This window comes from Lissotriton helveticus, chromosome 9, assembly GCF_964261635.1.
Source record: "Lissotriton helveticus chromosome 9, aLisHel1.1, whole genome shotgun sequence".
Taxonomy (NCBI): domain Eukaryota; kingdom Metazoa; phylum Chordata; class Amphibia; order Caudata; family Salamandridae; genus Lissotriton; species Lissotriton helveticus.
Genome location: NC_136070.1, coordinates 668,073,056 through 668,086,513, shown reverse-complemented (window position 1 = coordinate 668,086,513; position 13,458 = coordinate 668,073,056).

Here is a 13,458-nt window from a genome sequence, read left to right as displayed (position 1 = left end):
TAAACGGGCCATCACAGCATCTCACTCGTTAGAGCTCGAAGCATGACAACTAGGCCAATAACTTTTGCAGGTATGTGCCAGTCTTTAAGAGCTGTACGAGGCTGGGTGGTATGCTAACGTACCTGATGCGCTCTAACTCCTAAGCTAGCCGCCGGTGCACTCGGTGGGGGGGTGGGGGGCACGGTACACCAGTAGCCTCTTTCTCTCACCGGGGCTCTGACTCATGGACCTCTCACGGCCAACTCCTAGCACTCAACACCCGCCTGAGGGCCTCCCACACTATCAGCCTCCCTCCATCACATGGACGTGGTGTTGTATTTGAACATTAGGACTCGAGGGCCACATGAAGAGTAATAAGGGTTGTATGGGCATAATTTGCGCTTGCCCCCACCCCCTAAGTCGTATTGGCCGCTAACAGCCGGTTAACACTATACCCCTCCCTCGCTGTATATAATGTGAAACTCTCCACCCTGAGTCCCACTGACCACTGTCTCACACAGCCTGGCTCTCCCTATTCAGCCGTCTTCCCTCCCATCCACTGAAAGGACCTCATCCCCTGCTCAGATATCCCTCAATGATCTCTTGCCAACCCCCACTGGTTACTCACCCCTCCCTCATATGAGACCCCCCCCTCAACTTTCTTCAACCCACTGCTCCATTTCAATCTTTCTCTGCCAACCCCAGTAACACCACACCTCTCCACAGGGCCTCCCTGGCCCTCCACCCTAACGCTACATGGCCCCCCTTAAGACTAAACACCTTTCGGCCCCCCTTCAGACTAAACACCCGTCTACCCACACTCTTCGCCAACTGCACAAGGAACATTCACCCCAAAGACATTTCACGCCACAACCATGAACGTTATCCCACGGCCAATGGAGCTTAACAACCCCGTCTCCACTGCAGGGCCTCGGGCTGCTGGGCCCTCCCTGCGAGGACCTCCAGCAACGGGTGGCGGCTCGTGCCCCCGAGTCCTAACGGCACCGAGCGCGCGACCACCTCCCAAATAAGCCACGTTGAAGGAAGAGAGACCTTTCCATCGGGGCCGAGGGCACCTCCTAGACAGGAGTGAACCCCGCGGACACCCTGAACCAGCAAACCCCAGCTGCTCCCCCTCCTTACGGAACGATCGGGTCTGCCCAGCCGCGATGTCACAGCGAAGCAGTTGGGGCAGTGCATGAGGTACCCTGGCGGCGGGGCTCCCCTGGATGTCCGCCATTGGATGGAGGATGGCGACGGATGCTGTGCGGCACGGGTTCCACTCCCTGCTTCTTCTCCGGGCGCTTTCGCGCTGCTTTTTTTCCTTTACCTCAGTTCGACGCCCTCAATTTCATCAACCGGCACTCTCGCACACAGAATCTCCTAAACACTGGATAGCAAAAGTGGACTGCGCATGCACGGGCGAGTGAGTCGCGAGCGGCGGCCAACTTAGAGACAGGCAAGCACGTTGTGATGCCTACGGTGTTCAATATTGCAACAACAACAACAACCAGGAGAGAGCTCTGCCATGACATCTTTCTCCGAGGCCATGCAGGAATGCCTTGGAGAAAGGCACCGTCATTTTCGGATTTGGGGGCGTGTTTTGCTTTCTCTCCTCTTCACATTGGCTGGAATGTAAAATTCCAGCCAATGGGAAGAGGAGAGAAAGAAAAGAGAAAGAACGTCAAAAACACCCCCCGAATCCGGTCTTGAATGGAGTGATGCCCCTCTCCTCCAATGGCTGGCCTCCGTTTAGGAAGCCAGCCAATGGAGAAGAGGGGCGGGTTCAAGTCCCCATACTGTAAACATAAAATCTCGGCTGCGCGACACTGCTGCGCAGTTTACGCTAGGCCGAGACCTAAAAAGCAGCCACTATAACTATTCCCGCCACTTACTTGCTTGGCCCCAACAGTCACGAGGGTACAAGTGAGGGTGATATCTTGCTCTGCTGTTTAAGATCATCAAGTTTACAGAAGATGAATACCAATGAGTGTTGGATGTCTTTGCACCACCTAAAAACTCAGGCCCTTAAAAACTGAATTACTCCTTACAGCATAAAAAAATGTCAACTTTTTCCTTGAATTTGCCCTTCTGTGCCATCCTTGAGTGGGTGCTCTGAACTGGAAATACAAAAGACACATTTCTAGGTTCACACTACACTCAGGGGCATATTATCAAGGAGGTTTATCTCCGCTTTTTTGGCTTTAAAAGCCAAGAAAGCGGAGATAAAATTATCTCCCTATTACCAAGCTGTCGCTAACACCAGTTAGCGACAGCTAATAGGAGATAGCGACCATCTTGGGCCCCGCTTTGCATGTCAGTGATATTTATCACTAATGACATGCAAAGTGGGCGTGCCAAGATGTTAGCGACTGGAAACAGTCGCTAACATCGCTATCTCCTATTACCAACTTTTGGAGATATTCGCGCTAAGCGCGAATATCTCCAAAAGCTAACACCTGCCCTGAGCAGTTCTTAGCCATGTTAACCAATGGGAGGTGGATAACATGGCTAAGAGCATTTGCTCAATAATGCATGAATATCGCGGACTTTTCAGCGATATTCATGCATTGCGGCCGTTTTTTATCGCATTTGCGATAAACCTTGCTAATAGCAAGGTTTATCTGCGATAAAATTCGCCGATGTGCGGCGATAATTTTTGTCTCTAAACAAGTTAGAGACGAAAATTATCTCTATTGGTTGGTAATATGCCCCTCAGTCCTCTCGATGAGCACACACATGCAAACATATGACGTTTACTCACTCACAACTCCTACTGCAGATGAAAATAATCCCACCTCAGTGGACTTCTGAAACATGGTTGAGAATCTTACACTCCTACAACTAGACAGTGGCACACATAAAACATTAGCTCCCTAAATCTACACTGTTTCTGCTCAACGCTACCTTCAATGTTGCCATGCAACTCATCACAGGAATAAATCATTTTACGGACATTGCCCCTTCTTGATCTCATTCCATTAGCTAGTATCAGAAGCTAGCATCCTATTCCAATTAGAGTTTGTTGTCACAAATCAAGCCACCAAAACATACAGCATAAGCAGCTGGCAACCTGGTCTTATCTGGTTGCATCCAGTGCACAAGATGTATTGTACTGTGTTGTAAATGCATTTATATAGTATAGTACTCCCTGAGTACTTTGCTTGGACCTTATATCCAAGCAGTAATAAACCACTCTCTCAGGGAGGGACTTGTGCCCACAGAGTGGAAAAAAGCGGTGGTGAACCCTATCCGAAAGAACGCAGCACTTCCATGGATGGACCTTTCAAATCTCCGACCCATCTCCCTCCTGCCTTACCTTAGCAAAATGACCGAGAGACATGTGAACACCCATTTGTCCAAGTACATCGAGGCAGCGGAGGGTCTAGACTTTTCTCAATCTGGGTATAGGCCCATTCACAGCACCGAATCTGCCCTCCTCTCAGTGACTGATAACATCAGGATGTCACTGGATGGAGGGGGCTCCATGATTCTGGTGCTGTTAGATTTATCCGCTGCCTTCGACACGGTGTCACATGAGATACTTCTCGGTCGTTTGAGGGAGGTGGGTATAGGAGGTGTGGCTCTGTCATGGTTGGAGAGCTTTCTTTCGGGTCGCTTACAAGGAGTCAGATTGGGCTCCCATCATTCCATCTCAAGGGAGCTCACCAAGGGAGTGCCACAGGGCTCATGCCTAAGCCCTACACTCTTCAATGTGTATGTGGCCCCCTTGGCAGACATCGTAAGAGCACATGGGTTCACCCCAGTGTCGTATGCTGACGACACTCAGCTTTTGTTCCCCTTTCAGGCCCTCACGCCCGCAATACAAAAATCTTTTGCCGACGGAATGAGGGCAATATCGGACTGGATGGCATTAAATTGCCTCCAGTGCAATGTGGGCAAGACGGAGGTCATGCTGTTCGGGGAGGCCACCCTTTTGTGGTCTCCAGAATGGTGGCCCTCGGATTTAAGACCAGTACCAAGTCCCAAACAGACCGTAAAAAATCTTGGTGTGCGGCTTGATAAGGCACTTTTGTTTAAAGAACACACAAACCAAGTAGCAGGATCCTGCTTCTGTGTCATCGGACTGCTACGACGTGTCTTTCCATTCCTATCTGACATCTATAGGAAAACTCTTGTCCAGACCTTGGTAGTTAGCAGGCTAGACTACTGCAATGGCCTGTTCATCTCGGCCAATGAGGAACAACTGCAAAGACTACAAGTAGTCCAGAACACCGCAGCGAGACTCGTTCTCAATGCTCAGCCAAGGACAGCTTCACGACCTCTACTGGACAAACTTCATTGGCTGCCGGTTAGGCAGCGTGTAAAATTCAAAATCTGCTGCACAATACACAAATGTCTGTTTGGCACTGGACCTAAATACCTGAAAGAAAAATTCAACCCCTATAGTCCTGGACGCACTCTGCGCTCTAGCAGTCAACAACTGCTCCAGGTCCCAAGGATTAAAAAAGCTAGACAGGGAGGTTGTGCCCTTTCCTACAAAGGCCCCACTCTATGGAACTCACTCCCCTCAACCTTGAATCAAAACACTAACTTTCAGTCTTTTAAAAAGACTCTAAAAACCTATCTGTTTCCGGCCTGCTAAGATATAAATACATTGACTCCTTCACAGTCCATGATCATAATTAGGGTTTTTTTCTTGGTAAAAGCACAAGCGCGGAGATACCCCTACGGGGGTCGAGACCTGCGCTATACAAGAACACAAATAAATAAAATAAATAGTGCTTACTAGACAAGGCGTTGAAGCGCTGTTTCAGCGAGTATGTCCCGAGTTGCCATGATTCCTCAACAGGACTGCTCAAGAAATGACTTCCCCAGCTACAGCTCTCTATCAACCGAATTCCACGGCCTTTACAGTGAGATATTAAAGACCCAACTGAACTATTCCAAAAAGCACCTCCTGTCCAGGAATACCAGTGCCCTTTCAAAGTGAAGCCCGAAAGCTCAACAGAATCCTCAACACCTGGGGTCACCCATCTCTCTTCAGGCCTGTGACCCACGGCCACGATCTATCACCTCCTCCCCTGGAATGTACAAACCATCACTGTCCGCTGTCTCAGTCAATGTCTGAATATGCGGTATCCATATCCCTGCCACATGCTAGCAGTCAAGGGGTGGCCATGTGCACTTCTGACCTGCACAAATAGAAGTAAACATGGTTGGACACCAGTCACAAGTAAGAGGGAGTGAATTATGTTTGCTGCTGTAGAGTCTTCGTCAGCATCTGCGGTTTTCACAAAACAGTGAGTTACTATTTGTGCCAAAAGGCATTCTCCTTACATTGGCGTCAGCGTGAGGGAGATTGCCTACTTTCTCGGAAAGAACTGGCCGATGTCCTCTAAAGTCAATTCGCCGAGCAGTCAGAATCAGTGAGGCAGTGACTCCACAAGTGAGCAAAGTTAGGATTCAGTGAGCGCGACGAGCCCGTGGGCAGGCAGGCGGCATCTGAGAAACGAGGGCAATGGTCTCTCATTAGCCCAGTTCAGAGCCGCGTCTGTCTGCAGCGCTGATGATGCATCTCACTGTTCCCCGTCTCGAGCCGCAGATGAGAGGCGCGCGCAGCAACAGCAGGGTCAGGAGTCCTGTCAGCTAGCCCACGGATCCCCACCGAGGCGACGGAATGTGTGTTCAGTAAACAAAGCCAGAAACCCAGGCCCTGCCTTTGCTTAAAAGATGTAAAGCACGAAACAAAGGAAGGAAAATACAGCCTGATTCATGTACATGCCGTTTTGCGTGTCCCTAATAGCGAATCATAGCGATTCGCTATTGAGGACACGCAAAACGGCATTCATGTAGGAATTGCTACTTAAATAGCGATTCCTACATGTTCTTTATTTGCGAGTAGCAATTTGCTACTCGCAAATACTCCCCATTCATTCCTATGGGCCAAGAGGCCCATAGGAATGAATGGGGATTTGCGAGTAGCAATTTGCTACTCGCAACTAAGATAGCGATTTTAAGGGTGCCAGGGGTGTCCAAAGGACGCCCTGTAGCACCCCTAAAATGCACTTTTGGACAGGTGTTGCGCACACACATGTCCAAAGGACATGTGTGTGTGCTACATGCAACTTTGAAAAATGCTTTTAAAAGCATTTTTCTGAGTTTTTGCTATTTACCGACAGGTCTGACCTGTCGGTAAATAGCGGCCCCAAAAGTCCAAAATCGCTATTTTGTTTTGTGTCATGAATAGCATTTGAGGAATCTCTATTAGAGATTCCTTAAATGCCATTCCACGCAAATATGCGAATTCTTACATAGCGATTTTTGCATTTGGTATCATGAATACCAAATGCAAAAATCGCACTCGCAAAGGGCCAGATTCTCAGAATCTGGCCCTTTGCGAGTGCAATTTACCTACATGAATCAGGCTGATAGTGTCGTCGAAAAATCGCAAGGGAAAACTAAAATAATTGCCACCAGGAAGTGCGCCAAGGCTGAGTAGCGTGCAATGGGTACCGTGGGCCCTCATGTAGCGGGGATAACGGGCATACGCTACAGCCCTGCCCAGTGTCCCACTTGTAAGCATAACTAGGCGCTACATTACGGGTTTTTTTCCTGCACATTAATACTTGTACCCTTATACGTCCGTAACAAAGTTAAGAATTACCAGCCTCAGCATGCAAATAAAACACACAGGGTGCAGCAGCTAGTCACGCATGGAACTGGAAAACGTGACATCAACGTCAATACTCAGGTCGGGTAGCAGAAGACAGCCATACCTGAGCTGTTGGCGAAACTAGGGGCCCCTGCGATGCCAGAACGTCACTTTTAATGACGCACTGGCGGCGCACATTGCAGTGCCATATCTACAAGGCCAAGTAAAGCCACCCTGTGTAGCTTTTCATGGCTTTTTAGATATGGTGTGAGGCAACGCAGCGCAAGTCACTGCATTGCCTCACACTGCAACGGGGAGTCGTGCCATGCCAGGCATTACAGTGGGTGTTCCCACATTACAGTGGGTGTTCCCACTGAATGTGTCAAATACCAATGGCATTTGACAAATTCCCAGATTTACAATGTTCTGTGAACCTGGAATGCATCAAAGGCCCAACCCTCCCTGGGGATGTGTAGGGAAGGTGCAACAAGGAGAAATAACTTTATTTTTCTTTGTTTTTTTTCTCTTTCTATGTGTACTGCATTCAGCAGCACACATATATGGAGGAACTCGCCTCCATTTATTCTTTTTGTACAGGAAGGTGTCCCTTCCTGCACAAAAACAATCATTCCCACAACGCAGTCACAGTGCATCGGTGCCTGCGTTGGCACATAACAGCCAATCGAGAGGCAGCGCAGGGAAAGAGGACAGCAATGCACCGTGTCTGATAGATACGGCACATTCCTGCCCTTTTCATTTGCCATAGGGCAGCACAGCAGGAAGGCTTGTGGTGCTGCCCTAGAGCAAAATATAGTATATGAGGTCCTAAGTTTCTGGTAGCTAAAAGGTCTATTTGTTTTAACTTCCTGTTGAGGGGAATTGGACAGGGTCTTCTACTCATCAACACATGCTCTGGAAACAGGCAAAACTTTGAGTTTAAAAGTTTTTATTGGTTGTTTCCAAAAAAGTAATACAGACAATGAAAACATAAGAACATATGGTAGAGACATATAAGAATGAACAATGACTGCAAAGAAAGTAAATGAATGGGCGGTGATACACATTAGGAAATTAAGAAAATAACAAAAAAGACATATCATCAATCATATAAGTTACATATGTAGTATCAGTGCATTGCACAACAAATGATGACAGCTGCTGACTTTGGCATAAAAGGTGACCAGAGGAATAACTTGGAGAGAGCAAGCAAAATCGTGTTGAACGGGGGCGTGAGTGTAGGATAGGAGGTTCATGGTGGTTTGTGTGCGCTAAAGTAGTTGTCAAGAGTGTCCCACATTCGTCTGTGGGGAGGACACCACGGCGAATTTTGAAGTGATATATTATCAGCACCTCTTAGGTTGGTGACCCAATTTAATCAACAGGTGTAGGAGGCTTTGCGTGTGTCTTTCCAGTTATTGAGAACAATCTTTACCGCAGCAGTGAGGAGTAGATCTAGTAGGGCCCTATTATTATCAGTAAGAGAACTTGCTTTAAGGAAGCCGAATACCAGGGTGGATATGTCCCTGGAGGGGGAGTAAGAGAAAATGTTAGAGAGAAAAGCGAAGACTTTATCCCAAAAGGATACCACACACACGCAGTGGAGCAAAAGGTGTTCTAGATCACCGTCTCTATCCTTACAATTCCAGCAGATTGCGTCTTCCCTAATGTTGTGTGAGTAGAGACGCGCCGGAGTCCAGAAAGCTCTATGGAGTAGCCAAAACTTCGTCTGGGAGAGTGCAGGGCTTATTTTGTGTCTCATGGTTGACACCCAGGTTTTGGACCAATCCAAATCTCATATTGGGAAAGAGGCATGTGATTCCTAGAACTGTGTGAGTTGTTTATTGAGATTAGAGTGTTGCGGGTGTAATAGTTTATAGAGCCAGGAAACCTGGTGACCAAGTCTGTTTAGTTTAGAGAGGTAATTCGGGAGAGAGGGAGCCCTTGCGGAGAGTTTTGCTTTAGAAATCGCTGACTTTATTCTCAGAAAGTTATTAAATTCAAGCAAATCAAGGATGTATTTGGATTGGATTTCCTTGAAGGAGAGGGGGTAACAGTCTCCAAACAATTGGTTTGGGAAGTAAATACCTTTTTTAACCCATAAGTCATTGTGTAGTGGTTTCCCCTTGTAAAGTAATGTGTGGTTGTGCCATAACGATTCCCAATTATAGCGCCGTATACTTATGTCTAAGAGTTTGTCAATTTTCAGCAGAGCAATTTTTTGCGTTCTGGAAGATGTGTTTTGAGCAAGTGACTGTGTTAAGGTTCGCAGTCAGGACGGCCGCTGGAGCGAGGTTTATAAGAAGAGCTTTCTCTATGACTAGCCAAAAGGGGTATAGTCGATGGGAGGTATCAGCCAGTAAGAACCTTGTTTGGCGAGGAAAGCCGTCTGGTACAGCTTGAAATCTGCTAAATTGACCCCTCCTAAAGACTTATCTAGGCAGAGTTTCTTTATGCTAATCCTTGCTTTTTTCCCCTTCCATAGGAATTTAGAGATTAAGGTGTCCAATTTGTGGTGGAAGTCCAGTGATAAAGTGAGAGGTAGCATCGTAATAAGATAGTTCACTAGAGAAGAGACCGTCATCTTGATGGTCTCGACCCACCCCCACCATGTTATAAAACGAGGAGACCAACCGTCTAGTTGTGTTTTAATTTTTTCTAGAGTGATGGTCTCGTTGCGCTGGAGTGTCTCGAGAAGGGTGCTGCCAAATTCAGTCCCGAGGTACTTAATAAAACCGGTCTGCCATGAGAGGCCAGAATTACCCAACATGTCTCTGGTGCCATAGATGTTTAGGGGCTTAACTTCTGACTTGTCCCGGTTCAGTTTGTACCCAGAGTGGGTAGAGTATCTCTCTATGGTGGACATGAGAGCCTCGATGGAAGTGTCTGGGTTTTCTGTAACCACAGGAACGTCATCAGCATATGCAGCAAGTTTCACCCGCGTATCTCCAAAGTCCACACTCGTAACATCTTTGTTTCACTTTATATCTATGATGAGGGGATCAAGGGCCAGGAGAAACAGTGCTGGCGAGATAGGGCAGCCCTGTCTGGTGCCCTGTTCTAAGCGAAATGGGTCTGACAGGGTGCCATTTATGGCAATCTGGGCAGACTGAGAGGAATATAGGGCCATTACCATATCATTATAGGTCTTCCCCAGATAGAAGGATTGCATACATTGTTTCAAGAAGGATCAAAACATCCTGTTGAAAGCTTTTTACACGTCCAGGATGATGGCAACAGAAGGGATGGCTGTTATTTTGGCTTTCTCCAGAACATGGCATAATAATCTGGTGTTGTCATTGGACATGCGGTATTTGAAGAACCCTACTTGAGAGTTGCTAATCAGTTTTGGGAGAATTGCATTGAGTCTGTTTGCTAAGATTTTTGCATACATTTTGCAATCCAGTTTGATGAGCGAGATTGGGCGATAGTTTTTTTGTTAAAAGGCGGTCTTTGCCCTCTTTCAGGATGACAATTATAGTGGCTTCACCCATTGACATAGAGACACATCCTTCTACAGCAAAAGAGTTGAATAATTTTAGTAGGATGGGACTGAGAGATTTATCAAATGCCTTATAAAAGCTGTCCGAAAAGCCATATGGGCCTGGGGCTTTATTGCTTTTGAGAGATTTAATAGAGGAAGAGAGTTCCTTGTCGGTGAAGGGGGACCTTAAAGTAGAGCTGTCATCTTCTGAGAGTGTAGGAAGGTTTAGTGAGTTTAGGTACTTAGCGCATGCCTCCGGCTCACATGTCAGCTTGTTTTTGTGAAGGTCTTCGTAGAAGGCTTGGAATGTGTCTAATATTTTGTTTTGTTTGGTATGAATGTTATTAGTGGGATCTTTAATCGATGCTATAGTGAATTGTTTCTGCCTATGTTTGAGGTAGGACGCAAGCAATTTCCCTGCCCTATTCCCCTCACATAATTTGAGTGCTTTGAATTTATTTATCCACACTCCGGCGCGTTTGCTCACAATTGTGTTGTATTCGTATTTCTTTTTAACAAGTTGGTTCAGAGTAGATTGGTTGTCTATATTAGTTGAATGGGAAATTTCTAGTGATTTGATATCTTTCTCAAGTGTGTCAAGTTCCGAGTTCTAATTTTTTGCTGGTCTGTGCTCTAATACCTATAATGACGCCCCTAATCGTAGCTTTGAGAGCATCCCAAACGACGGAGTTGTTCGTATCTGGAGAATCATTTAATGTGATGTATTCCCGAATAGCGTTCTCTATTTGCCGTTTGTTCTCTGAATCTGAAAGTATGTCTTCATTAAAGCAACAACACTTTGGGGGTAGGATAGAGTGGGATCCTGCGAGTTTAGTGCTGATGCATGAATGGTCAGAAACTAGTTGGGGTGCTATGTCCGTTTCCGCTATGAGATGTGTGAAAGAGCTAAAGATTAGAATGTAATCAATTCTAAAGTAAGAGTTATGTGGTGCAGAGTAAAATGTGTAATCTCTCCCATCAGGGTGTTGGAGGCGCCAGGAATCTCTTAGGTTAGATTTGGAACAGATACGTATGAGTGTCTCATGAGAGCGGGATGATTGGTATGTGCATTTGGATTGACTGTCTATTAGGGGGTCTAACAGGAGATTGAAATCACTGCCTACTATCATGAGTTCATCTTGAGGTATATTCTCAATAGAGGTTGAGAGAGATTCCCAAAAGTCAGAGTCGTCAGCGTTAGGCCCATATTTATTTACCACGTGAATGGGGTCCTCATCTCTCATCAGATGTGTGATTAATAGTCTTCCATCCGTGTCATGAGTGTGTGAGACGATGGAAATGTTTGATTTTTTTGAGATTAGGGTGATCACCCCTCTCTTCTTATGGATGGCCGGGGAGCATAGAGTATGCGAGATCCAGTGATGTTTTATGAACCCAATATCCTCCTCTGAGAGTTTTGTCTCCTGAAGTAGGATGACATCACCTTTGGACTTTGCTAAGTATTCAAAGACTTTTCTGCGTTTCACTGGGTAGTTTAGGCCTTTGACGTTCAGAGGAACAATAGTAAGGTTTTCAGCCAGGGTTTTAATCTGAGCCATCTTAAGGGTAGTGATCGCTAGGAGAGTGAGCGGCATAGTGTTAGATAAGGACGGGAATGCAGTGACTCCGAACACAGATCACTGCAAAGGTATCTGCAGCAAGGCATGGGTCTAGCTATTTGTGGGTCCTTCCCCATGGTGGAAAACGTGTGGTGTCTGATTTTGAGTCTGCATGCTGTATATGGCATGTGTGATACTACATTTGAGGTTCGATCAACAAATAACAAAAAATGACAAATGAACAGAAAGGAAATAGCCAAAGTTACATTTATCCCCAGACCCCGTTTCCCCCTGCCCTCCTACCCCCTACCCCCTTACTCCCCCATCCCACCCATCCCTCCCAGCCCACCCCCTTCTCCCCCCCCGGAAAACTCGAAGACAGGAGCTGCGACGGCAGAGCCCTCTAAAGGAAACACAGAGAGACTTAATGGAACAGTGTCTCTTCAGGAGAAACGGGTGTAGAGAACTACGCCACACCTTAAATGAGGTGACTTATGAAAGTCCATAAATGACTTATAAGCACATGAGACATTATTACCACTTAATAAGGACTTTGGATGAATTTGAACATAGCGACCCATAGTAACTATTTTGAACTACAGAGTCCAGAGTATTCCAGCGAACTGCCCCATGTAGGGGCCTATAGCGGCGTGAAGCCAGCTTTACTGTGAGGCAACTGTTTGTAAACAGGAAATACCATATTAAGCATTCTGGCAAGAAGAAAGCAATAATACAGAAATACCAGTGGATCACTTCGACCCGGCAGATCAGGGGATAGTAGCGTCATGGATATCAGTTTTCCGCTTGTTAGATGAGCCGCTAGTCAAGTCCATGCTCTGTGATGGACAGTCTTCTAGATGGCGTGCAAGGTCTTGGGGGTTTGAGAAGAGATATGATCTGCCATTTTCGATTAACTTAAATTTAGACGGACTTGCAAAGGAGAATTGAATGTCTTTCCCCTTCAGTTTATCTCTCAGACGAAGGAAACCTTACCTCGTCTCGACAGTCTCTTTAGAGTAGTCTTGTGTAAAAATTATGTGATGACCTTACCAGGTGACGTGGTGATTTTTCCTGGCGAATTGCAAGATGGCCTCAACGTGTTGATAGAGGAGCGGCATACAGATCAAGGGTCGAGGGCCTGTCCTGCCTTGCACATTATACATTGGTATTCTGTGTGCCCTGTCATGTTCCAGGCCGTGTTGGAATTTAATCTCCGTGATCATCGTTATCCAAGCCTCAAGGAAGGCAACACAAGATCCTGCATCTTTCTCTGAATCCTCCGGAACGCCAAAGATACGTACATTTCCTCTTCTGTTACGATCATCCAATTCAGTATTTTGTCTCTTGAGATCATTTGTGGTGCTCTGAAGGTATTTTATGATTTTGGAGGATTGGGAGGTCCTGCTTTCCATGTCGCTTAAGCTTTGTTCCGCCTCACAGATGCTCTTTTTCATAGTGCTCATGTCCGCCCGGATTGCTGTAAGTCCGTACTGTTTTTCGTCGATTTAGCTAAATCATGGACTTCCGCTAGTTTTTTTAAGATCATGTCCATCGTACTGGTCAGGTCTGATATGGCTTTGATTGGAGATTCCGACAGCATCGGTTCCGGTCATTCTTTCTTGTTGTTGGTTCTGCTTTCCCTATCCGCCATTGTCAGGCATGGTCGAGGTGGTTGAGGAAGTAGCCTGATATGTTCAAACTCTTCTACGAAGGGCTTTTTGGTATCCTCTCTCTTACCCATTCTTGCTCTCTCTTGCTGGTATTTCAAACTCTACCCCCAGCACGTGCGTCTGTTGTTATGGTCAGGAACTCAATGCAGCCGA